General features: G+C 43.0%; 1 pseudogene; it reads right to left on the bottom strand.

Moving 5' to 3' along the window:
* Window positions 1–2,314: 2,314 nt before the first annotated feature.
* Window positions 2,315–10,622, bottom strand: LOC109695380 (bifunctional apoptosis regulator-like; annotated as a pseudogene).
* Window positions 10,623–26,958: the final 16,336 nt, after the last annotated feature.

Consider the following 26,958-nt stretch of genomic DNA (forward strand, 5'->3'; position numbering starts at 1 on the left):
CTGTGCCTTAGGTTCCCAGACCCAACAAAAGGGCTACTCACACTTTCTCTTGCTTTCTGTCCATTCCTCACTTGTTAATTTTAGATTTTGAAAACAATTCCAGTATCAGTCTCTTACCAGATTTAGATATTACAGTTATCTTCTCCCAGTCTGTCATTTATCTGTTAACTTTGTCTCTGGTGTCCTTTATTTACCAAAAATCTTCATTTTTATGTAGTCAAAATCAGTTTTTATTTTCTTTTACTTCACTGGGTTTTGAATTTACTTTGTGAAGTCTTTCCCCATCCAGTCATATGTTTGTCTATTAACCTTGTCATTTGAACTTTCACGTTTCATTCTCTACTGTGGCTAAGGGGATTCAGACATGGCCAGTTTTCTTAAGACCATGTCCTTTGCACCTTTGCATTGTTTTGCAGTACGAAACATTACCATCTGTCAAGTTCCCATCTCTCCAAAAGGTCTATTTCTGAGCTTTCTGGTCTTTTTTAGAACAATGCTATCATCATCATTTTGGTTTTGTACAATGCTTTTTTAAAAATATGAAAAAAAAATTAATTTCAAGTAGTTTCTTCACACTTTCAGAGGCAAAGTTTGAGTGAAATCTTTACTCAGAGATACAAAAGATACTAGCATCACAAACACACAAAAGATACAAGGGGTTTAATAGTTCATTAAGTCATGAAAGATACTTTGGATGCAGGACTCTCTGTACAAGACCAGTCTTCAGAGAGATCATACCTCACACCTGCCATTTTCACACTGGAAGGAAATAAAAGGCCTTCTATCATCTCATTGCATAAATACAATTACAGCACCTGGTCAAGGCACACCTGCTGTTTTATGCATCAAAGCATAACAATAAAGTGGTGAATTATAAGCTGTGAGGTCAATTTACAAAAGGTTTCCTTGCACAACAAGACTACCCTGGAAATTTATTTTTAAATTCAATCTTAAAAAACATAACAAAAATATCTAAAACAACACTTTTTTTTTTTTTAGTGATGTTGCAGGAGGCCTTAGACAGAGAGGGCACCAAAGCTTTTGAGAAGCAAGTTTATTAAGCAAGCTGGCAGTGACTCAGCATACGCAAGTCTGATGGCTGAGCCCCAAGAACAAAAGGGGCTTTCCTTATATACCATTTAGAGCAGGTTACAGAAAAGGGGGGAGGAGTACAGCTTGTCCCATACATAATCACGTTATTTCATTGGCTATGTTAACCTCTGGGGCGAGGTGACCCTTTTCTGGTCTCCAGTAACAATCCCCAACTCCGGTTTTTCTTTGTTTCACTGTAGCACTCATTAATCTCTCTTCCCTCTCCCTGTCATCTTGCCACAGTGGGACTGGGGTTTTGAACTCAGGGCCTTAACATTTGCTAGGCAGGTGCTCTACCACTTGAGCCATGGTTCCATCCCACAAAATAACACCTTTAAATAGCATCAACTACAGCTCAGTCTGATGAGAATTACCCACCATGAGTTACATCCCACTCAATCCTTGCTCTGAGAAAGAGTTCAAAATTTTGAATGATTATAATAAAGAAAACAGTGACTTTGATCTAATTGTCATTCCAGGTTGCAAACTGAATCATTTTAGAGCTTTTGCTCTGAAACCTAGCAACTCTTCAACAAGCAAGACTTGTCAATTGAATTTTGGGATTGCTTCTTTATTTTTTTAAAAAAATTCTTTTTTGATACAGGATTTTGCCCAAGCTGGCCTCTAACTTGAGGCCTCCTGAGTGTTGGGATTACAGAACGTGTGCCACCACACCATGTTGTATTTTTTACATGTAATTGCCTTTGCCTATGACATGATCTTGTCCCTGATTTCCTAACCTTTTTTTTTTTTTTTGGTGGTGCTAGAGTTTGAACTGAGGGCCTCATGCTTGCTAGGCAAGTGGTCTTATGGCTTAAGCCAGTCCACTAGCCCTAAACTTGCTTATAAGAACAGACCTGGTCCAAAAGAGCCTGGTCCTGGCTCTGGAAGCATTTGTTGGTCACTGATGTTAGTGCAAGGAAAGCCTACAATGGTAGCTTTGTGACATCACCCACATCGAGTCCTCTGAGGACCCTGAGCCACCATGGCCTGAACCCCAAGTCCCTACAAGGAAGGTGGCTGGGTGGGAGGGGCCATTGCTATGTACCAGATAGTCCTCTTTGTGCTGCAGTGACAGTTTCCGCATAGGGAGAGGGAGAAGAGTCCTGGCTGAAGCCTCTGGCATACAAAGCAGTATGACGTCCACTCCCTCTGTCATGAGCATCAGAGCTTAGATTACCAAGGACACCTGAAGAATCTCTAGGAGCCTGGACAGCCCCAGTCAGAACACTTGGGTTACTGGTCCTTGGACGTTCACAAGGTCAATGTTAATAATTGGGTTAAAATACAAGGCACAGTAAAACGACCAACTAGGAATGAGGGCCCAGAACATAGTGACCCAAAACCCCAGCACGGATGCTTTCCAAAATGACTCCACATCCTCTGAGGCATAGTCTTCAGTTCACTTTTTCTTTCTAGCAGTACTGGGGTTTTTTCACTTGACAAGCAAGCACTCTATTACCTGAGTCACGCCCCCAGCCCTTTTGCTTTAACCTATTTTTCAGATCAGGTTTCATGTTTCTGCACAGGGCCAACCTTGGACCACAATTCTCCTCCCTATGCCTTCCATGTAGCTGGGATTATAGGTGTTTACTGCCATACCCACCTTGTTCTTTGAGATAGAGTTTCTGATAACTTTCTGCCCCAGTTGACCTCAAAAATTGTAATCCTCCTATTTCTACCTCCAAATAGCTGGGGTTACAGGATCAAGCCACTATACCCAGCTTCAGTTCACTTTTTGATCAGGTCCTTTAAAAAGAGAATAATTTCAGAACAGAGAGTCACATGGCATTGGTGAAGAGAAAACATGATGTCCAGTAGTGGACATTCAGCCAATCCCAGGAAAATTCAGCAATCAGCTGCACAGGATGAAGGAGTATGTGACAAGGATTCTCACCATTGCTCTCACAGGGCACTGTAAGACCCAGAAGCTTGGTAGTGATGTCCTTCCTGGAGAGGGCAGGCAGTGTGGATGAGGGTTAGGGAGGTGTCTATGTGGTCAAACAGGTACAGGTACAGTAGACCAAAGCTAGGTGAGTTCTCCAGGGCAGACACTTGCCCAGGTTCATGACTGTGTAGTCACAGAGATTTGGGGAATGGGGGATTATGCCTAGTGCCTTGACACATCCCAGATCCATAAGGATGGCTTTCTGTGGCTGCTGTTTTCCATGGTATATGGCACTCTTGGAAATTATTCCTCTGGAAAAACTAAACTCAATCTTTCATTCATTTTCTCAAATAAACATTTGTCTCTATAGAGAAAGGCCCAGATCAATGTCTGATGTCACTTGACCATGGATTTGTGGACCAGAAAGTAGGGCTCAGAAAGGAATCCCCACATCTCTGCTGGCTCACTAGGACTGTGCTGGGAGCTTAGGCAATCTGATCATTCCCATATTTTTAAAAGGATACAGGACTTTGGATTTTGTCATTCTGCTGGATGTTTTCAAATCATTTTCTTTTTCTCCTTCCTTTCTTTCTCTCCTTCTTTCTTCCTTTCTTTCTCTCTTCTTCCCTCTTTTTTTGGTGGTACGAGGATTGAACTCAGGGTCCCACACTTGCTAGGCAGGCACTCTACCACTGAGCCATGCTCCCATCCTTTTGCTTTTTAGTTTGTTTTTCAGACAGTGTCTCACACTTTTGTCCAGGTCAGCCTCAGACCTCGATCTCCCTACCTCCATCTCCTGAGTAGCTGGGGCCATAAGCTCACACCACCACACTCAGCTGAACGTTCTCTTTCTAATGACATCTGTAAATAACTGCCCAATGCCATCCCTGAGGAGAATGTTGACTTTGGGGAACTGTCCCATTTTTCTCTGCATTCTGAACACTGTTTCCTTTGAAAACACCCACCATCAAGCTAAGCAGTGCTGGCAGAAGCTGTGTTTTCTGTTCAGAATCTCAGACAGACGCTCTAGCTCCCACAGATTTGCAGAGTGAGAATTCAACCTTGCCCTGTCTTTTGTTCTGTCTAGGCCTTCAGTGGGTTGACAGATACCCACTCACTTTAGGGGGCAGGGGAGGTCATTCCACTTTGCTTGGTTTTCCAAATCAAACATTGGCCTCTTCTGGAAGCACCCTCACACACCAGAAATAGCAGTTAAGTAGATAGCTAGGCATCTTGGGGCCCAACCTGACTGACACAAGTTAACTATCCCACTTTGAAGATCCTGTTAATATCTCCAGTCTATGATTTGTCCTGTGCGCACATCCTTTGCTACCTGACGTTGTGGTGTTTTTTTCTCTCACTGAAGAGAGAGACTCTCCCCCCTGCCTTTGAGTCAGGGCTTGGCTGCATGCTTTGCTTCAGTCTGCAGAATAGGGTGTTGTGCTAGAAGAGCGGACCCCTTCCAAACCTAGGTTTCAGGAGATAAGAGTGGTACAAGCCTCTCTCTGTGATTCTTGCCATCATCATGAGAAGGACTTGCCCAGGCACATCTGCTGGTCTCAGGAGGAGGAGTGACACATGGAGCAGGTATATCCCAACTGAGATGCTCCAGGTAAGCCCAGGTAGAGTGGAGGCTCCAGGGAGCCCTCAGAAACATGAGTGATGCCAGCAGTGATCAGTCATCCTCCATGTGCTCCCCCTACCACACATACAGCAAGCTGTGAGAAGTAAGAAGTGGTGGTAGTTTCGAGTCACTGAGGTTTGGGGTACTCCATATGAACAATAGCTAACTGATGCTCAACTTGATTGAGAGCCATTCCAGGACACTGTATGTTTCAGGGTGAAGTTCAAACACTTGAGACATCCCAATTCCACACTAGAGGAATAGTGTCAACTCAGTAAAGCCTGCTTTATACTCAGGTCCTTTCAAAGAATCATCAATTCTATGTTTAATGAACATTCACCTGTTATGATTTATATCTGATCCTGTGGGTAGTCAATGCTTTCCTAGCTGATCCTGCTCTTTGATGTTACATGGATGTCTGGAGAGCCATGGCACTTCAATAGTTCTGATTTATTGCTCCATATTACTTTTGGTCAATTGACCATGGCCTTTTTCTTCCCCTGGAGGACTAAGGAAAGCATGGGTGGGTGTAGAATTAAAACACTGGAGTGATAGTAAAGGAAGTCAAGGAAAACTGGTTAAGTCTTCTCCACTCCCAACTGAAATACTTATATTTATGCCTTCATGTTATGATTAGATAATAATCTTAAATATTACCAAACTGAGTATGGTGATGGATGCCTGTAATCTGTGCTAGTCCAAAGGCAGAGGCAGAAGGGCAGCTTAATTCCAGGAATTCAAGGTCAGTCTAGGCAACATAGCAAAACCCTTGTGTCTAGAAGGAAAATAAGGGCTGGAGGTGTGGCTCAGTGGTACAGCATTTGCTGCTGTAGCATAGGTGAGGCCCTGCATTGGATTCCCAGCAATGAAAGATAAATAAGCAAGCAAATAGGAAATCTTCCCACACTCTCTCCTCTTTCTCTGCCCCCTGTAGTGAGAATAAACTGGACTAACCTTAGGTCTTCGAGATGAAAAATCAAAGACTTATACTCTACTGGTCTTCTCTCTCTTTGGTGAAGGATCTTATAATAAAACATTCCAGTTCATTATGAGAGAGGTGGGGGGGGGTGGGGGGGTTGGTTAATAGGGAGAAAATAAGGGATGCTAGAAGAGTTGTTGGGTGTATGAAGTGGGATAATTTGTATCCAGAGATACAAATTAAAGTTTGAGTTTTTTAAGAAGTTAATTGGCTATTTGAACTATGCTTCTTTGAATGCAACTGGCTTATTTTGGACAGGAATCGCTTTGAGTTGAAATTGGATAAGAAATACAAAAATCAGCAAGCTTGTATCATTGTGAAATTCTGTTGAGGATATTCGTTCTTTGCTGCTGTCTTTCAAGCATCCTTCATCATGAGCAGAAGCTGACTGCCCGATTCCTTAAAAATCACTTGAGAGTCAGGTGTGTTGGCAAACACCTGACGTCTCAGCCCTAGGGAGGCTGAGGCGGGAGAATGAAAAGCACAAAACCAGTCTGAGTATCATACTGAGCCTCCGCCTCCAAATTTAAACAAAAACCACTGGAGGGTTGGATGTGTGGCTCAAGTGGTAGAGCACCTGTCTAGCAAGCTCAAAGCCTTGACTTCAAATGCCAGAACTGCAAATCAATCAATTAATCGATCAATCACTGGAGCCAGCCCCATGCCTAATTATATCTAATAGCCCAGTGGTAGGAGCATAGGTACTGTTTCTGACCTGAGCCTGTAAAACCAAAAGCTTAAATACATCATTCATTTTTTTCTCACTGTTTCCAAAGAACCTGGGTTATATTTTTAGAAATATTTTTGTGGCAAGCACTGATAAGTTTTCAACATAATAGCCATTCTCCCTCCTTCCTTAGGAGAAAACCCAAGTTTTGTCCAAAGTAGCAATACACCTAAGTAAAATCTGTATTTTTCACTCTTCTTTGCGGCTGGGTGGTCAGGTGACACAGATATGGCCAATGAGGTGTAAGTACAAGCCTAGAAGCAAGGCTTACGGGAAAGCTATTATTTTTGTTTAAAAAGCACAGGTTTGGGCTTTTGCCTTTCTCTTTCTTCTCCTTTTCCCTACCTGAGAGGTAGAAATGATGGTGGAGCAGCCATTTTGTGATCATGAGGCAAACATCAAGATGAGCATCACATCCTGTGGAAAGCAAACCAGGAAGAATTGAGGAAGCTGAGATGTTAATGGCACAGTTAACTGCTTATCTCTGGACTTCTTTTTAAAGTTTTTTATTTTATCATTTTTACATTTACTCATCTTTGGACTTCTTAAGTAAGAAAATAAAGCCTACTTGATTAAGTCACCACAGTTGAATTTTTATTTTATTTAGTCAAATGTAATGTCTAAATGACATAGTCTTTTCTTTTTCCACTAATGGGGATTGAACTCAGGTCCTCCACATGCTAGGTAAGGACTCTACCACTAAGCAACATCCCCAGGCCTGACATAGATATTTTCATGTGCTTTGTTATGTTACACATCTTAGTAATGGTTTAAATAACTAAACTATTTACTATAGTCACGAGACACACTTCAGAGAACTTAAGAATATGTGGGGTTGTTTTTATCTATCTTTTGTTCTTCCTGAATGTGAATGGACTTTCCAAAGACCTTCCAGGTAAGAATCACTTCAGGTGGTGCAGAGTAAAAGTGTGATATCCTCCAATCTTCTTCCCAAAAGTAAAATATTAATTGATAAGTCTCCAGCAGGTCATAACCTAAAACTTACTAGAATTTAGCAAAGGGACTTTCATGGATATTTCCTAATAGTGTGACATAAAAATACTTCTGCTAAGTTTTGAAGATTAGGGCTTTTCTCCTTCCTCCTTCATCAAACAGGCAGTGTACAGGAGAATGACAGATTGAGAGTTGGAGGAATGACTCACATGGTAGAGCACCTGCCTAACGAGCATGAGGCCAGGAGTTCAAACCCCAATACTGCAAAAAGAAAACAAAAACAAAAACAAAAAAAATTGGCAGATCAAGGAGGCTGTCTGGTTTTGAGTGTATGTGTGCTTGTCCACATGCATTACACACACCTGCATGCATATCCTACATGGGTTCATTTGCAAATTGCTCTTTGTTACATTTTGCAGATAACTGTTTGATTCAGACTTTAAAATGAGTAGTAATTTTTTCTGTTAACTTCAAACTGTCTAAAAATTAAAATCCAAGCCTGGGGGTATGGGTCAAGTGGTAGATCACTTGCCTAGCAAGTGTGAGGTTCTGAGTTCAAACCCCTGTATGACCCCCCAAAAATAAATAAATAAAATCTATTAGAAAGTGAGTAATGGGGGATGGGGTGGAACTCAGTGGTAGAGTGCTTGCCTAGCATGTGTGAGTCATGGGGTTCAATCCCCAGCCCTCTTGGGAATAAAAAGAGTGAGTAGTAAACAGATATCTGTGCACTGAGCACAGCCAGCGTATTCCCAAGACAGTGCTCAGTGCCTGCTGCTGAATTAAGTAGAAAGACCATAATGCATGATAAAACCAGTGAGTTCTAGCTAGATGGCTTGAGTAGCATTGGCTGCAGAACTCAGAATAAGTTGTATGAACCAGGCCTCATGGCGCACCCTGTAGTCCTAGCTACTTGGGAGACTGAGACAAGAGATCACTTGAGCCCAGGAGTTTGAGGGAACCCAGGCAGCAGCCTGAGACCCTATCTGAAAAAAAAGAGAAAAGTTGTGTGGCACTTTGTAGATGTGTGATTATTCCTTGGCCCCATTGCCCCTCAGCGTAGTGACCTGTGAGCATGAAGTGTGTTCAAGACACGTGCAGCAAGGGTACAGCCACTCTGCACTTGGCCTTTTCCTCTGAGCCCAGGCTTGACTTCCTTGTCCTCCTCCACCAGCTGCCCCAGGTGTTTCCAACCAGTCATTGAAGCTGTGGTGTGTGATGAAGCCATAAATTACCCAGCATAGAGGCCCACATCTTCAACATGGTTCTGCCGTGATCCTTTTTCACCTTTCTTGCTAGCGTGTAGGTAAAGTCTGCAAGGAAACCTTTAAAGACAAGCACAGCAACGTTTATTTGTTCAACAAATATTTATAAAACACTAGCTTTGTGCCAGGTATGGTGCTAGACTCAGGAGGTACAAAGGTAGGTGAAAATAGGTTCGGTCCATTGTCACTTACAGTGTAGTGGAAGAGATAGACATTCATTAGACACACAAATGTAATCCCAGGTACTTGGAAGGTGGAGACAGGACGATCACAGTTTAAGGCCAGCCTGTGCAAAAAGTTAGCTAGACCCTATCTCAAAAAAATATATATATAAGGAAAAGGGCTGGAGGCATGGTTCAAGTGGTAGAGCATCTGCCCAGCAAGCGTGAGGTTGAGGTCAAGCTCCGGAACCTCCCCAAAACGAATAAACAAGAAACTGTATTGTAAAACAGTATTATCAGCATTAGAACTCTATCATGCAGTGAATGCACTCATTTGTTCATGTTATGGGGGTTATATTTACAGGTCAAAAGTGCTAAGGATTGCTAGAGAAAATAGAGGAAAGGAAGTCTTGCAACAGTTTCTTTGTTTCCACTAACTAGATGTAAAATGAAAAAAAAATGTAACTCTCTTTTAGAATCGAAACAGCCAACTGAGACAGAGTAAAGACAATTTCCTCATTAGAGAAACTAAACCTACCCATGTGCCACAGGCTCACGCCTGTAATCCTGGATACTCAGGAGGCAGAGATCAGGAGGATCACAGTTGGAAACCAGCCCCAGGCAAATAATTTGTGAGACTCCATCTTGAAAAATACCCAACCAAAAAATGGGCTGGTGGAGTGGCTCAAGTGGTAGAGCACCATCCTAGCAAGCATGAGGCCCTAAGTTCAAACATCAGTACTGCCAACAAAAAAAAAGAAACAAAAAGAGGGAAACCAAACTTGTGCAGAACCTTTCCCACAATCCTCCCACGTTTGGGCCATTAAATTTACTCAAGGTCAGGTAGAAAACGAAGAATGTTCAGGCCAGTCTAAATAATAATGCTATAACAATATACAAAAGTAGTATCTTATGTTTATATTATTTTTTATTAAATTTTGGTTTAAACATTTACAAAACAACAAAATATTTAATAATTTATATTATAAAATCATTAGATAAGTGCATAGTAGTATAAGAAAATAGCAATATTATATCACTTATAATAGCTTAACAATTGATACAAGAATATTAAAGTAACATAGAATGTTGTGATAATAATCCTGTACTATAGCATTGTAAGTACATAGTTAATACAGAATGATATCCCCCTAGATTCTTGGGAGAGTCTGAGGACAGTTTCTCTCCACACTCAAGGAATGGGTTCTGAGCCTAGTGTACCTCATAAGGTCCATCATGAAGGAAAAAGCCTGGGGTTTGAAGAAAAGAAGGATCCTGGGGTCTAAAATGTTGGCAATAATGGCACTGATAGGTTTCAGTTCTTACTGCACCCTTAAGCTTCTGTTTTCCAGGGTCACAGTCCTGCCTCCCAGGGTCACGGTCCTGCCTCAGGTCTAGTTTGAATTCTCCTTCTGCCCCAACCTCCAATCAGCATGAACCATAAGATCCTAACCAATCAGATCATGCTGAGTCCCACTGAAGGGTATTTAAGCACCTGCCCTTCTCTCTCTCTCTCTCTCTCTCTCTCTCTCTCTCTCTGCTCTCTTCCTCTCCCACCCGGCAATAAAGAATCTCTTGGCCAGATCACTCCTCTCCACATGGTCAGTTGGGGCCTGTATTTCCTTACATAAAGGAAGTAGGAGTTTTCCTAAGAACAAAAGGAAATCTGCAGCTGAAGGGGAGGGGAAATAGGGCTTGGGGCTGGAGTGGGACCAGAATGCTCCAGACAGCAAGCAGTGCCCAGGAGGAGCCAGGTGGTGGGGGGATCTGAGATGGATCACTGAGGGCTACTGGTGCTGGCCAGGCACTGCTTGGGAGGAGCCCTCACCTGCAGTTGGCCATGAGTTCATTTAAGTGAGCGTCTCCACTGCCTGCACCAGGGGACTGTGATGGCCGTCCTCCTTGGTGTTCATGAAGATGCCACTCCTCCATTGTCCACCTCTGCTGATTGCTAGAAGGACTTGCAGTCACCCTCCTCCCCACTTCACAACCAATGCACACAGCACCCCAAGATACCTGCTGGGTCCTGGATTGGCTGTATGGATGGTTGTGAGGGGCATGTGACATTGTGTGTGGGGGTGCTGAACAAATACACTTTGATTCTGTTGGAGCCTCTTTCCCTCCCACCCTTTTGTTCCTGAGGAAGAGCAATACTTAGTGAAAACTTCCTTATAGTAATAAGGACACAGACATACACATAGACATAAAACAGAAAGTGGGGGACAGGAGGGCTGCACGTTCCTGGTGAGATACTTGTGCGCCTAGCTGAGCCAGAGTGTTTATTTTATAGGTCAGTACAAGGAAATGACTCAGGTAAAAATCAAGCTTCAACAATTCTTTGATCTAAGGTAAAAGGAATGGGGTCTGGTTGGCTAAATTTCCTAAAGCTATAGAAGCTTAATTACAGCACATCAGTTCTGGAACCATCAAGGCACACAGGACAACTTATCTAAGGTATTGATGAATCTGGCATCAGGGAGTCTCCTAACAGTTCCGGTGCTTTATCTAGTTTTGCATCAGGAGGCTGGTATGCAGACACAGCAGGTTGTTTTCTTCAAGGAGATGTGAGAACAAAGGTCAAGACGCCAGGTGCTGGGAAAAATATGGTAGGAGAGGCTTTGCAAGCTCCATTATTTCCCAGTCCAGGGCCCATGCCTAGTCCCCAACAATAGAGTTACCTAGCATATGTGGGGTATTGGGTTCAATCCCCAGCACCACAATAAAATAAAAATAAATTATCCAAAGGAAGTTATCAGAATGTCACAACTGTATGTTTAACCTTCTCATTTCTAGGAGGGGCCTGCTCGTGATCACATTGTTTACTGAAATATATGGATTTCTGGCCTTGCTTTAATTTGCAAGGATTCAATCAGATGTCATGAATAAATACTTTACTCACCAAAGTAATGGATGAATTTATTGAGGCATTCCCTGAAGAGCAGGGACGGAACGCTTGTGAGCCTAAAGACTACTTCGTTATCATCACATGCTTCTTAAACATAGTTATGGCATTTTGTCTGCCATTAAATATACCGAATAAGTAAAAGAGCCATGAACAGATTAAGGTTCATCTGAACATGTGCTGAAAAGCTAGAGGAGAAAGACAAAGTGGAGTGCTTACGCCGCTCATTAGACTCACGCGATAAATTAGTGGCTGGTATAAATGCAACATGGACACAGGGAGAGTAAGGGAACTTTTAGACAGAGCCAGGCTAACTCAGCCTCGGGTCTGCCACACACTAGCTGCGCTCTGATTCAGGCTTCCTCATCTGTGAACTGGACAGTAAATAACAGCACCCGTCACAGGATCCTGGAGGACAGGAAGCAATGTGTGCGCAGTGCACTCAATTTAGAACCTGGCAGATGGCAAGTTTGCAGTGAATATTAATTATAGTTTTGTTTAACAAATGTTTACATAGTGCTTGTTATTTGCTAGGCACTGTTCTAATTACAAAAATAATCTATGTGTGAAGCACCATTTTAAACACTGTAAATGTGAGTTAATTTCACTTTCATAACAGCCTGTGGGATAGTACTGTTATTGTCATCACCACCACCACCTCTTTCACAGATACGGAAATTGAAGACCAGAGATCAAGTAACTTTCTTAAGATAACACAGGCTGTGAGGTTCAAGGCCAGGGGTTCAAGTACAGACAGTCTGCTTCTGGAGGCTGAGTTCTTACCTATCCTCCACGTTAGCATAGTCTCCATCTTTATTAGTTGCTAAGTTTTGTCTACAAAATGTAACTTTTCATAAAATGTAAACATCACCCTTATAAACTGAATTCTATTTTAAGTACAAATGTGATTTGCTAATGAAAACATAGTTATGGAATCATTATAGGAAGTTTCAAAAGACTGATAGGAGCCAGGCGTGCTGGTACACACCTGTAATCCCAGCTACTTGGGAGGTAGAGATTGGGAGGATTCTGATTCAAGGTCAGGCCAGGCAAAAGTAATAAGCCCTGTGAGGTTGCACACACTTGTAATTCCAGAGGATTGTGGGCTCAAAGATGGTTCAGGGCAAAAAACTCAAGACCCTACCCAAAAATAACTAAAAGCAAAAAATAAGCTGGAGGTGTGGCTCAAGTATGCCTGCCTAGCAAGCATGAGACTCTGAGTTCAAACCCCAGTAAACGAAAACAACAGAAAACATTAATAGGACAAAAAGATTTCTAAAGACACTTAGAGCTCATTGACAATTTCCTCTCTTTCTATAGAATTTCTATAAAAATAATTCCACTAATAATTTCTATTTGCTCACAAGTTAGTAGAATGAGCAAATGTAAAACACTTCATAAATCCTTTTTATAAGACAAAAGTCCTCTTTCGTGCTGATGCTCTTCAAGTGATAACAGAATTAGAGATAAGGCTTCATTATACTGAGCAACTCCCCACCTCCACATCCACCCTGTGTCCCTGCTGGGGAGCTCAGACTCTGACAAGAGTTGGTTGGGACATGGTGTTATTAGTCACACTACCAGGAACACGTGAGGTGCTCTGGGAGCAATGCCCTTTATCTGAAGAATATGCCTCCATCTTGTGGCATTATGGGAGGATATTATGAAATTGAGACTCCACATTTAAGTAAATTTTATTGTTTAAGTTGAATGATTACTGGGATATTGTGATTGTTTTTAACACTTTGGTGGGTTTTTTTTAACTTTGTTTTTAACTCTTTGGTGTTTTTCCATGTACAAATTCTACTGCAGCAAGGATGTGGTTTATTCTCTTTTTCTGTGTCTAAGGAATGGGAAAGAAACACCAAGAGAAAGTGGCACCCTTTGATTTGGTGCTCCACCCCCTCCATCTCAGGTAATCAAGGAATAAGTTCCCTACAGGGCTCCCTTAGTTCTGGGTGGTGCTGTCTAGAATTGGCTAGGCCTGGGGATTTTTACTTAAAACATTTTTCTGACCTTGTTAACACGGTAAGGAAGACTTTACCCGGACTGTTGCAACAAGACTATTGCGACAAGACTATTGCAGTAGGGAAAAAGGTCAGGTTGAACACTGAATATAAGAGCAAGTGAATTTACAGCTTGGAGGTGTTGTGGGTAAAAAATTATTAAGAGAAGGCATCAAGAGTCAGTGATTCTTTCTAGAAGGACATGTAAGATTCTTGGGGAAGGCAGGCCACTACCTGCCTCTGTGTGTGTGTGTGTGTGTGTGTGTGTGTGTGTGTGTGTGTGATTTGACTACACATTGAGAGTGATCAATTATCAAGGGTGAAAGGATTCTCTCTAAAGGACTTGGTAGAATTCTTTGTTAAAACTGGGTTATGAGGCCTGTTTGAGAAGAGAGTTCAGAGGAACCTGAGAAAAGTTGGCCAAGGAGAATCTCTGTCAGGTTCAAATGTACACATAGCACCAACATCTGAAGTTAAAGCAAAATCTGGCTCCAAAACTCTAGTAGCTTTTGGTCTTTGCCAAGTGGCTGGACACTCACAGAGACTCAGTGGGAATGTTAATGTTTGCTACATTTTCCCCCATTAAAATTGTTAGTGAGTTTATCTGTGCCAATCTATAAGAACATGTGTTTGGGTACTTCTCCTTAATAGCACTTTTCTTTTCTTCTTTTTATTTATTTTTTTCAGTGCTGGTGATGGGACCCAGGGTCTCATGCATGCTAGGCAAGTGTTGTATCATTGGGCTCTAGCCCTAGATCAACAGCACAAGTCTTACTTCAATTATTCTTTGCATGTTGATAAGCAATGGGTCTCACATTGTGTTGTGGCCAGAAGCTTAAAGAACCAAATGTATATAATGGACACCTATGGACCAGGCTTGTACACTTCACCTTCAGAAAACAGGTGAAGTCTCAGAACTTATTAGCATTTCTTACCAGGATGATACAACAGATGGAGGATTAAAACATAATTGCATAGTAGTCCAGAGTGTTCTATAGACCTCTCAAACAACAACAAAAACATACTAAGTATCTTAAATTTTTTTATGTGTTTCATGTTCAAGTAGGCCCAGGTTTATTTCAATTTTTTGGTGTCATTATCTGTGTAGGTGGCATTTTTGACAATGTTTGATGTGCATGCAGTATTGGGTGATCCAGGAATTAATGCATACTGATGTAAAGAAAAGAGCTGTATGAAACTGTGTCTGTCTGCATCCTAGTCAGCGTGTGCTCACTTGCCAAATTGGGTACTTCTAGCTGCAGCGTTGTATCACAGACAACAAGCTTTAACTGATCACGGAGGATAATACCAGGGATCCAACTTACCATTTTGAAAATGAGTAACTGGCACAATGTATCTTGCCTTTTCTACATGAAATATGCCTTAACTAACTAATAGATGAAGAGAAATTTCCCTTTAGAGAAGTATTTCAGGTAATAAATGAAGAAAGAATGATAGTTAGAATACCAACATTCCACAGCCCCTAATAAATTAGTTCATCCACATTGCAAATGTCAAGAGAAACAGCTAGGCATCCATATACCTCTTGATAGAAGCCCGTAACAACAGCTGTGAATTCATCCTGTCACAGAATTCCAAACCAAATCTACTTAAACCCTACTGATTTAAAGGAAGTCAAAATCTTCTCACTTGAACGGCTGTATCTCAGGTTGCATTGCTCAAGCTTGGGTCTGGGGATGGTGAAAGGGGTATGGAAAGGCACATGTGCGCCTTCTTCCACTTTGATCTTTCAGAGTTTCCTGAAAGTTTACCCATCACCCCATCCCCAGCCAAAATGAGGCTTCACCTGGGATGCTTACAAAACTTACCTGAGAGGCTTTTAAAGCTACCAACAGATGAGGCTGGGCTGCATGGTCAGTGGTAGAGCAGTTGCCTGGTATGCAAGAGACCTGGGTTTGAGCCCAGGGATTATAATAATAACAACAACAATATAACAACAGTATGGCCAGCTTCACCCTAGTCCTATTCAATCGGGACTTTTTGGTGGGGCCCTGTACATTTCAAAAGCTGCCTAGGTAATTCCAATGGGCAACCAGAGTAAGGAACTGGTTTGGAGACACACAAAAGAGCAGGTGAAAACTACCACCTTATTTATTTGTGTAATAAGTTGAATTTTCAACCCCAAATCACCTTTCCCATGGGTAAGCTGACCCCTGAAGGCATCTTTGGACCCAGGATAGGGGTCCTGAGGGCTCTAAGAGGCAGGCATATGCGGTTATGAGTGGAGAAGCAAAAGTGAAATGGAGAAGTCATTGGGAGGAGAAATAGGTTGGATAGATGCAAGCTCTGAGATGGAGTCACTCGGCAGCAGGAGAATCAGGTAACAATCTGCAGTGAAGGTTAAGCTGGTTGGTGGGGCAGTGGAAGTCTAATGGGACAGAGGATGAGGTTCATGGAGGTGCAAACTGCAAGGGGTCAAAGTCAGGCTGTCCCATAACAGAGCTCAGGGGCCTCCAACCTATAAATGTGGGTCAAGTAAGGCATAGGACTGACACTGAGAAGGGTCAAAATTAGATTCCTGCCAAGTAACCAGTTATGAAGGTTGCTTAACAGAAGCAAAGGCATTATTTGATAATGATTGAAACTTTCCCAAGGGACACTTGAAAATAAGACAGTCTGACAAACAGGGTAAATAACCCACCAGCGACTCCCTCTCTTAATAAACCTTCCATCCTCATGCTAGACTTGTTTTCACTGAGCCATTTCTAGAGCAATAAATTCCCCTTGAAGTTGTAGAGACCCTGGCAGTCATAAGTATCCTTGCAGGATAGTGTCTAAAGAGAGGAATCTGAGTCTGGCGTGCCTGATAAAAGGAGGTCTATCCCCAATTTGACCTCTCAGGCTAGGTCCTCTACTTAAGACCTTATGAATATTGGTCATATGAATATTGTTCACACCTCAGACAATTAAGGACCTAGAAATTAGCATAAGCACATGCCATGCGATGGGATAAGGCTGTGTTAAGTAAATCTGCCAGTCACCCTAGCCCCTCCCTAAGGACTGCCCAGATTTTTCCTGCCTCACAACTTGTAATTGATAAGTTAAACGAAGAGATCAAGTCTTCTATGCCACCTGGCAAGGGCCCGCCACTTCTCTTGCAGTGCTTTATCTTATTCTTTCTTTCCTTTTCTTTCAATAAAGTTTTGCAACTATTCTGCAATTTGTGTTTCTGTCCAGTTCTCTGTTCAGGTGACACAGAACTTGGGATCTTCTGGACTAGTGTCTTCTAAGACACTCAGCCCAGTAACAACGAGAATTAGGTTCTTCAAGCCAGGTGTGGTGACACACATCTGTAATTCCAGATATACTGGTCAACATAGGTGAGGCCCTCAAAACAAGCAAGCAAACAAAAAACAAAGCAAAGCAAAACAAAATCAATATGAATTGCAATCTTGCCTATCTTGGAGTAGACAACGACAATAACCAAAACTCCTGTTGTGAGCTGCATTCCCTTTCCTAAATATTTTCACCTATTTATTGCCCATGTGCTGTCCTTGGCCCTGGGGGGCTCAGTTTCTCTACTTAACTTGAGACCCCTGTGAGCCTATCACTTGTTCTGGCACCACCCAGAGTCACAGCCCCACCACCTAGTCAGCGACACACTCACTTGTTCCCTTTTTTTTCAGGCCTGTTCTATTGGTATTGTTAATTTATCTCTTATCTCCCCAACTGTCCCTCACCTAAGGAGGTATTATACTTTTTCCCTGAGGATGGATTTCTGGAGCCTGTGAGCAGCTCTGGTAGAAGACAGGCAGGAAGTTTCATAAAATTTCCAGTAGAAAAGGTATTCAATGACCAAAGAAAACTCAGGTAACATTCCTTCTGATTATAAAAACTATCTTGGGTATAGAAAGCTTACAAAATTCTAGAAAAGCAAAAAGAAGAAAAGAAAATCACCTGTTGGTTCATATGTAAGAGGAATTGTTAGGATTTTGTAGCATATTCCTATTGGATTTTGGAGTTTGGACTCAGGGCCTCACACTTGCGAGGCAGGTGCTCTATCACTTGAGTCACTCCATCAACCCTGTTTTTGTTGGGTATTTTTGAGATGGGGTTTCTGGAACTATTTTCCTGGGGTTAGCTTGGAACCATAATCCTCCTGATCTCTTGAGTAGCTAGGATTACAGGCATGAGCCACCAGTACCTAGCTATTGGATTTCTCTTTACTCATATGTAATAAAGAGATTCCCAAGCTTGTCTCCCACCTCAGCGCTGCTAGCAGGAGGTGTCTTTTCCCTCTTCCCTTTAAATTTCTTCCTACTTTATCCTGTTGTACTAAAATAAATCCTTGCTAAAACTAAAATAAATCCTTTCACCTTGTGAGACTCATTGTTGTGAGACACCTTGAAATGCTTTCACATCTATGGATCCCAAGGACCTGTATTTTTCAGTGGAAATGGGGAAGCTGTGGGAGGCCCCTCATCCATCCTCCAGCAACATAAATTGCCAAGCCTGAGCCAGGAGTTGAATCTCACGAGGCATTCTTTTCACATTCTGGAATGTGGAAACTGGACAGGAAAAGAATTTCTGTGGTTGGAGACACATTGGCGATGTCCCCAGTGTCCTCCAGCCTCATGGACCTCAATGCTATGCGATTGCAGGGCATACCAAAGACAGAGCCTCAATTAGAATTGAACTCTGTGACATCCTGGACCCCAACTTGTAGAAAGCCTCCCTATGCCACAATGCACTGAGAAAAATGGCACCATTTCTCCCCACTGGCTGTTTCCAAAGCTGCTTGCATGAATCTGCAGATTGAACAGCTGTAGGGCAACGCAGCTGCCTCCTGGTGAAAACAACAACAGCTCTGACCATCCTGCACAAACTGGCAGAGTTATCTTAGCTCCCAATTGCAACTTGCCCCATGGACAGAAGGAACCAAATACTACTCACAAGCCAGTCACCTGGTGAGACCACATCAGAACTCCAGCTTGTATGCCAATACCAGGATTAGACGCCCAAGGAACAACTCCAGAACTTTTACCAAACAAACTGAACTTTTTGTTGTTCCAGTACCTGGTATTTTTTTTCTTTCTATTTTATTAACTTCACCATCATTATTTTCTTATCCCTAATCTTACCCCCTTCACTTTCCTCCTTTTCCTGTGCTATAAACCATTGTTCTCCCTCCCAACTACTCTCTCTGCCCCTGCTCATACACTCTCTCCACCTATCTTCACCTCCCCCTCCTATCCTTCCCCAACATGTCTCCACACTACCCCTCCCTCCTATACACTTACCACCTGTTGATTAGCCTACTGTACCAACTGTACACAACCCAGCCCCCTGCAATCCCAGACACAAGCACCCTCCACTACAACAGAAATACACCCAAACACACACAAGGGCCACAAAACCCAGAAGCTCCCATTCCTCTTCCCCCCCACCTTTTAGTGCCACCTTTATCAATTACCCGATTTTCTATATCTAGCCTAATAACTATTACCCCCCTCAACTCCCACTGTTTATAGATATTTCACCAAGGGGTTTTCTATATAATATATAAATAACTGATCTGGCATTGAACCTGTGAATTTGTTATTGTTAAATGACACTTCCGGGCCAGGGACAGAAAGAGCACATCAACCTAGCTAACCATCAAGTCAGTCACAACACAAAAATTAAATCAAGGGAATGATAACAGGCAATTAAAACCACCAACTAGCCTACCAAGAACATAGCTGCACAGCATCAAGTGGAGCGATGTAAAGAAGAAGAAGGGATGGAAACCACTCTCCTCAAAAAAATAATTCAATAGAGGATTCAGTGGGAAATGAAGAGAATGGATACCAAGTTCCTGACCCCAACAAAGCAATGATAAATGTCACTAAGGAGCCTAGTGACACCCACAAAAAAACTCTCAAAGAGGAAATAATGGAAGAAATCACTGAGAAACTCATGGAGAAGATACTAGACATGGTTAACCAGAATGTAAAAGATGCACTCAAAAAATTTCAAGACACCAAAAAATAAAGAACATGAGAAGACACAGAAACAAATAAATGAACTCAGAGAGGAGATCAACAAACACCAAATTGAAACTAAGGACACTATAAAAAAGAGATATGTGAATTAAAGATGACAACACAAAATATAAAAGAGGAGTTGACAAAGATATAGAAAACCTCAGAAAAAAAGTCCCTTTGGTAAATAAAAAAACACAGTAGAAGGCCACTCCAGCAGACTAGATCAAGTGGAAGACAGAATCTCAGAGCTTAAAGATAAAGTAGAAATTAAAGGAAAAACAGAAGAAATGTTAGTCAAACAACTCAAGACCTGTGAAAGGAATGTGCAAGAACTCAGTGACTGCATCAAAAGACCAAACCTGAGAATCATGGGCATTGGAGAAGGACAAGAGGTGCAAGCCAAAGGGATATGTAATATATTCAATAAAATAATAACAGAAAATTTCCCAAATCTTGAGAAAGTTTTGCCCATTCAGGTATAGGAAGCCTCCAGGACACCAAACAGACTTGAACAAAACAGAACTTCCCCACAGCATATTATTAAAACAACCAGCACAGAGAACAGAGAAAGAATATTGAAGGCTGTAAGAGAGAAAAAACAAACACCTATGCTACTATATTTATCCTATCTAAAGGGCTTATGCTACCCAGCTAACTTTCCAGAACTGTTTGTAGGAATGGCCTGAGATTTCTGTAGTTTGTGCCACTCTAATATGCAATTTCTTTCCTCTCCTATGATTTTATTTAAAATAGATTCATTAAATTTCAAATTTGAACTTGCTCAGCTGTGGGGAGTGGATTATGAGAAGCCTATGAGAATTTGACATAAGCACAGTTGTGCTCAATGACAGGCTGAGTTTGGCACGACCCCAGCTGCAGACAAAATGCAGCTCAGCTGCTTTTCCTAAGTTGTTTATGTTCAGAGAAGTAGGGATGCAGGTTTCTCTTGTTATCACTGGACTCACTGAAGGAGGACACAAGGCTTTTTGATGGGGGATGGATTGATTGGTGGGCTGCTTGTGAGAATGATACTGCTGGTGGGCTGCTGAGTTATGCTAGAGAGTAAAGAGAACATGGGACAGTGCAAGTCTAAGGACCAAGAGTTTAAGAGTTATGAATATGCAGTTTTTAGATGCGGCTGCTGTCGTCTGCAAGTCTGAGCACCGAGACTTAAGAAAGCTAAAGAGAATGTGACTTGTGCCTTGTGAATCGCCAGAATGTAGAGAAAAATGTACTGTGCATTTTTAAAACAACGTAATTGCCTTGATAAGGACCGAACATTATTCTAGTTTCATGTTTAATTTGAATTAAATATATTCTGTGGTTTATATGAAAAAAAAAAAAAGAAAGCTAAAGAGAGAACATGAGCCAGTGCAAGTCTGATGGGACAGTGCAAGTCTGTGGGCAAAGACTCTAAAGAGATTACGCTATAGAAAAGCTAAAGAAAACATGGGACAGTGCGAGTCTAAGGAAAGAGACTTTAAAGAACAGAAAAGAAGACTTTAGAAGCAGTGCTTTAAATAAAGACTTTAGAAGCAAGGCCTTAAAGAATAATGATAGAGAAAAGAAAAAGAGTAAAGAGAAAAGAAGTAAAAAAGCAACGAGGCTGCTGTGTGTCTCCATCCCAGCGCCCAGCACACCTGGCCCCAACTTTGTGCATGTCTTGTTTGTCCTTTCTGCATCTCCCATCGCCCCCAGTTAGCCCCAGTTAGGTTCAGTAGTAACAGGAGCGAGAGAAATCTCTCTTCAGTCAACTATCTATATCTGTGTTATAAAATCCTGCTGATTCTCCAGTTGTCACATATGGTGATGATCACAGTATGATTTCAGGAATCACATGGTTTATTGCCATGTGATTTGTTTTTCCTTAGGTTCACAATGCTTAAAGGGGGGACCAGGCTGGGTGCTCTGGCTCATGCCTGTAATCCTAGCTACTCAGGAGGCAGAGATTATGAGGATCCTGATTTGAGGCTAGCCTGGGCAAACAGCCAGACTCCAATAAAAAGCTGTGTGTGGTGATGTGTTTCTATAATCCCAGCTACACAGGAACATAAATAGGAGGGTTGCAGTCTAGGCCTGCCTGGGCACAAATGGGAGACCCTATTGAAAATGAACAAGGTCAATAGGGTCTGGTGGTGTGGCTCAAGTAGCAGAGCATCTATGGTGGTACACATCTGTAATTCCAGATATACTGGTCAACATAGAGAGACCCTGCCTCAAAACAAACACCTCCCCAGTAAAGCCTGTGTCCACATCCATGAGTCCTCAGAGGAGGAACTTTCTGGACTTAGTCCTGGAATGATGTGGCTAGAGGGGGGACTGGGCTGCATGGGTGGGGTGCTAAGAGTCTGGAAGGGGGAGCTGGAAGGGAAATGGTGTAAGATGGCTGGGCATGGCCAGCATAGCTGGGTGGACCCTTATTCCCTTGGTGGGTACCATGGTTGGTTCCTGGGACTTTGCTTTGACCAGTGGGTATTGACTACAGTGACATGATTTTGAGGGGTATCAACATCTTGGTTGCTTATGCATTTTCAAAAATGATGTTCAATTTTATAGTTATCATTGGTTTGGCTCTTTCTTACAGTATGATGTGTTCTGGGAAAATGGGTTTTACTGTTATTCTGCTACTGATAATTCAGTTTTATCTCATTGTAGTTATACAAATGCACTACAACTTGAACTACACCTTTAGGCTCTTGTTTTCTTTCCTTTAGTTCTTTTTTCTTTCTTTCTTTCTTTCTTTATCAAGATAGGGGCTCCCTAACTTTGCATAAGATGGCCTCAAACTTGAGCTCCTCCTGCTTCCCCTTGTCAGCAGCTAGGATTACAGGGAGCCGACAAAACACCCTGCAGAAATTGCCCTTTTAAACTTATGTTTGCCCACTGTCAAGAATTCTATAGTCAAATTACCCTGACCTTGCCTTTCCAACCTAGGCCTTCACCCTTGATCCAGCTACTTGCATAGTCTCTCTGCCTGTGCTCCTAGACATGGCTTCTCAATCTGATCCTAGCCCCTTCCCCTGTTTCCCAGGACTTTGGTCATGGCCCATTCCCTGGGACCTTACTAAATTGAGCCGTACCCAGTCCTTGTCCCAACCCTTCTCAGTTCTTGCCCTTGTGCTATGTATGATAGCCTTGCCTGGTTTATTACTTTCACCCTTGAATGGACACTTTTCCACTGGTCCTTTTCTTTGATCCTTTCTGCAGCCCCTAACGTGGGTCCCTTGCCTGATCTGACCCTTCTTTTGGCAACTTGTACTAGTCACTTGACCTGGACCACTTCCTGTGCCAGAACACGTCTCTTGCCCCAGCACCTTGTGGGACACCCCTGGAAGGGCCTGCACTTGATTCAGACATTCTGCTGTGCCCATTTTCTTATGACTTTTGTTACCCTTTCTAACTGGAAAGGAGACCTGTCTCCTTTTCCTCTTGAGTGTCCTAGCTGAATGGACTGGCCATACAAGTAGGACTTGCACTGGCAAGAGGTTAGTCACACGCCAGGTCCTATCCCATAACATATTTGCCTGGAATGTTAACTGGAAAGTAGCAATGGATGGTGTCAAAGGAAACTTGCTCTAAACCATTGTTACAAGGGTAGCACCTACCCCATGATAAGAACATTGACCTGACCATTGCTCAAACATGGGGTTTAAGCGGCTTAAATTAAATGATCCCTTTTCCACCACCTTTTCCCTTATGCCCACACACAGCCAAATATACAGCCCTTACCCCAGACTCCAACTGTGAACTCTACCTGGTCTTTGACCTAGCTGTTGCCCCTACCCCTTGGCAAGTGTTTGGACCTTATACTGGCCAGCCTGATAGCCAGGCATGATCCCATATCCTGCATCCTAATAGGATGACTTTGATTTAGTTCTGAACCCAGCCCCTTGTGTGGGCCTTGAGGCAGACATTATTGAATAGACCTCAGCCTGAAGAAAGCTCTGAACTGGGCTGGTGCCCTAAAATGGTGCTTTTCCCTGAGCTGATCACTAATTAATCCACTTTCAAGGATCCCTTGTCCAAACCGCACACTCAGCCACATCAAGCAGCCCCTCACCTTGGGTGCTTCTCTGATCTGTTTCTCAGGTCTTTCATTATGGCCCATATGAGGCCTTTGCCCCAAATCCTTCCTGTTCTGTGTCCCAGTCCTTTGAATGATCCCCTTATGCTGTTTGCTCCCTCAATCCTGACCCTGGCATGATCCTGTCCCTCCAGTCCTTTCCTTTTTCCCATTGGCTTCTAATGTGGGCCCCTTGCTTGGGCCTCCTGCTTTGAGTCCTCTGCGGTGCTGCAATCCCAGTCCCAGACCAAGACAGAGCCTTATCCACATCCCCATCCGTGTCCCTTCCCTGGGCGCCTTGCATGGTCTCCTTAAAAAGCTACCTTTCCCTAGTCCCTTTATGGCTTTCAGTAACCCCATTCCTTTGCACCGTCCCCATTTGCTGAGCCCTTTGTCTCACCCTGTTATTAATCCCTTCCCTGATCATAACCCTGACTCTTGTCCTAGTCCATTCTCCTGGTGATGGTATCCACCCTTTGATTGGGCCAAAATTTCATCCCCAGCTCTTGCCCCACCATGTTCCCCTCTCCTATTCCTGTCCCTTCATCAGAATCAATACCAGAATTTATACTCTGTCCTTAGCATGATGCCCTTGTCCCTAAACTGAACATATCCTCTTGCCCTGGACAAGTCCTGGAGACCCCTGCCCTTGGGGGCTGCACTGAGCTCTAGAAATGCCCCTGACATTGCTACTGTCCCTAAGAGGTTGGTGGTCCTTTTACCTGGCTACTTACTTAGTAGATCCTTTTGCCTTTGCCTCATCCCTTCAGTCAGCTACTTTAAGAAGCCCCTCAGGCAGCCTCTTCTCTGAAGCCTTATCTTGGCATGTGACTTGGCTCTTGCCTCTACCTGTTCTCCTTGTGACCATTCTGGCCTCTTACTGGCCATTGCATTAGTCTAGCCCAGGTGACTCGCATGGCCCCATACCCCCATCCTACTTTGAGGAGGGTGCTTTGATTCCTAACCTGGGCCCTTGCATGGGCCTTTTTTCTGGACACCGTTGAACAGAACTTGCTTTGAGAGCAGTTCTTGACCTGTTCATTTCCTGAACAGGTATTTTTGTCTTGATCTTCTCACTAATTTATCCACTTTTGTGGCCCAGTTTTCTGAACCCCTTATGCAGCTATATCATGCTGCCCCATGCCTAAGATCCTTGTTTGATCCATGTCCCAGACCCCTGGTTATTTCTCTCTTTTCTGTCCTTGCCCTGTGCACTTATTATTCAATGTCTGGGTCCCTCACATGACTCCCTTGGTTGGTTTCTAATCCAGACCCTGGCATGGTTTCCATTCTTCAGAACTTTCCTTGTTCCTTTTGTCCCCTGTTGTGGGCCCCTTGTTCGAGACCTTCTTAGGTACCTAGCTGTATTCAGCTGTTGCTCATCATCTCTTGGACATCCCTGTGCCCTTACAAGAGTGTATGGAGATACTTGTCCTTGCCTTCTGCTGTACCTGTCCTCCCTGATGTTTCTGGCATTACTCTTATATCTTGTATTGAGAGCCTGACATTATTCTTGTGGTCTTTACGCCTATGGTCTTTGTCTCCTCACCTTATGCACCTGGCCTTATCTATCTGGCTTTATCCACTTAGTTTAAAACTCATTGCTTGTCCATCTAGAGCAATTCATCTGACATTTAAACAACAAACCTTATTACTCTTCTGGTCTCACCATGTGCCTTCTCCCTTGCCCACTCTCTCCTACCCATAATCTTATGTCCTTCCCAAGCTCTTGTATCAACTTGAATTAATCCACCTGACACGAACCTCATATACTTACCTACCTGGCTTACTGGTCTGATCACATACAACCTACCATTTATCCCTGGCAATACCATCCTGGTCTGACCTCCCTTTGCCCATCCCTGCTGGCCTTACCTACTTGACTTAGCCATGTTTGTTTCCTAACACAGACTTATTAAGTTGTTAACCTCAAATACTTGGCCTTATAGAAATGGCCTTATACACCTTGAACATAGGGCCTTTTCACCCTTGCTTAACTCTCTTTTTTTCCTCCTCATCCCCCAGTTTTTTTAGTCAGCCCTCACCTGTTGCCACCTGTTTTATCTCACTGGTGGTATTCACTGGTCATACCCCTCTTGTGCTACCCAGTGGCTTTACTCCCTATGGCTTACTTTCTTAACCTTACAGGTGTGCCTTTTTCTTCCTGACATTAAGCACTTGACTGTACCCACTTGATATTAATCACCTAGCTTCATTCAACTAGCCTGAAATTCCTGAACTTAAGCTCTTGGCTTTATGAAGCTGGCTTGGGCATGGATTTTTCATGGTCTCCTGGTAAAGCAAAACTTCTGGAGTCCCTTAACAGGTCCAAGCTGATAGTCCCAAATCTTTGCGTCTCCAACATCCAGTGTCAGCATCTTATCACACAGGTTCCCACTACTGTTCTCTTTGTGCTAAGGTGAACTGTTGTGCATTTTTTCTATGTGGTGCTGTGTCAGGCACCATGGCTTATCAGACACGTCCATGTATTCTGTGTATTCTCTCGTCAGTTGTCCTCGAAGTTGCTCTGCAGTTTCCTGGGCATTGCAGAACCTGTGACATTGCTAAGGTGTGCATGGTAAAGAATGCTTAGTAGGCACCTAGACTCTGCCTATTATTGTCCAGAGGTGCAAAGTAGAAGATCTCATGTGAGCACCCCCATTTTCTCCTTGGATTGATATGCTTGGTCACCCTTGCTTGCTGTACTAGGTAGCCTAAACAGTCAGCATGACATTCACCTCCACCCATGTCCCATTGGGCTCATGGCAGTGGCTGGGCCTATGCCTATAGCACACTGGGGGTGAGAAAAGGTGGTTTGGAAAGAGGTGAAGGTGTTCCATTCATCCCTGGCAGCACTCCTGGTCCAAGTGACATATGATCCTTCAACAGAGCTCAAGGGCAGCTCTTGGTTTCCTCCAGGAAACTGGCCTAGCAGCTGTGCCAGTCCTTTAAGGTGGTAGTTTGACTTGGAGCTAGAGACCTTTACCCTGTGACCCCTGACTTCTGTCTGGTGTCACATCTTGGGGTCAAAATTCATCACTAGGTTTTCTACTAGGGAAGAGTGCGTTTGGGTGTATTTGATTTGTTTCCTTCATGAAATCAGTAGTCTCCTTCCCTGTGTCCTAGTCCCACTGCCTGAGGTAATTTGCCTGGTACAGTGACCTTAAGCATTGAAGTATCCTGCAGAAGGGTGCCCTTTTTGGCCTTCCAGCTTCTGTGGATGTTGTGTAAACATGTCCTCCCAGAGACGATTTGATTTCTCAAGGTGATGAGCATCTGTGACGTAGGTATTTGTGCTCGCATGGATACT

The sequence above is a fragment of the Castor canadensis genome, chromosome 6 (genome assembly GCF_047511655.1).
Source record: "Castor canadensis chromosome 6, mCasCan1.hap1v2, whole genome shotgun sequence".
NCBI lineage: Eukaryota > Metazoa > Chordata > Mammalia > Rodentia > Castoridae > Castor > Castor canadensis.